Below are 547 nucleotides of genomic sequence, written 5' to 3' on the forward strand. Positions count from 1 at the left end.
AAATATTAATCTTTTACTGCACTACAATTGTGATCCTTATAGCCACTTTGTACATTCTGATTTGACATTTAAAAGCTGTGAGTGTGTCTGGAAATCTGCAGGCGCTCCCTGTATAGACGAAAGAGCAAAGCGTGGTGATATAGTATCTTTAAAAGGCCCTTTGGTAGGCACAATATTTGCTTACGGCCATACCACCCTGAACACGCCCGATCTCGTCTGATCTCGGAAGCTAAGCAGGGTCGGGCCTGGTCAGTACTTGGATGGGAGACCGCCTGGGAATACCAGGTGCTGTAAGCTTTTTTCACTCCTCTTTACAAAAAGCAGAGGGCGCTGCTGCTTTTTCAGTGGACACCGACAGGGTGGGAAGGAAATAGCTAGATCATGACTTGCCGGTATAGAAATGACACAAATCCAGTTAAATGATGGCTTTCATCATTCCTAAGCTCATCGATCATTTTCTTTTCAATTTTATGCTAACGTATTCTACATTTCAACAGTAAATATTAATCTTTTTACTGCACTACAATTGTGAACCTTATAGCCACTT

At 42.0% G+C, this 547-nt stretch overlaps 1 non-coding gene across 1 annotated transcript; it reads left to right on the forward strand.

Moving 5' to 3' along the window:
* The first annotated feature begins 178 nt into the window (after positions 1-178).
* Positions 179-297, forward strand: LOC129114713 (5S ribosomal RNA). The gene has a single exon (XR_008532661.1). It is a non-coding gene; the product is annotated as a 5S ribosomal RNA (ribosomal RNA).
* The last annotated feature ends 250 nt before the right edge of the window (positions 298-547 follow it).

The sequence above is a fragment of the Anoplopoma fimbria genome, unplaced genomic scaffold (assembly GCF_027596085.1).
Source record: "Anoplopoma fimbria isolate UVic2021 breed Golden Eagle Sablefish unplaced genomic scaffold, Afim_UVic_2022 Un_contig_5735_pilon_pilon, whole genome shotgun sequence".
Classification (NCBI taxonomy): domain Eukaryota; kingdom Metazoa; phylum Chordata; class Actinopteri; order Perciformes; family Anoplopomatidae; genus Anoplopoma; species Anoplopoma fimbria.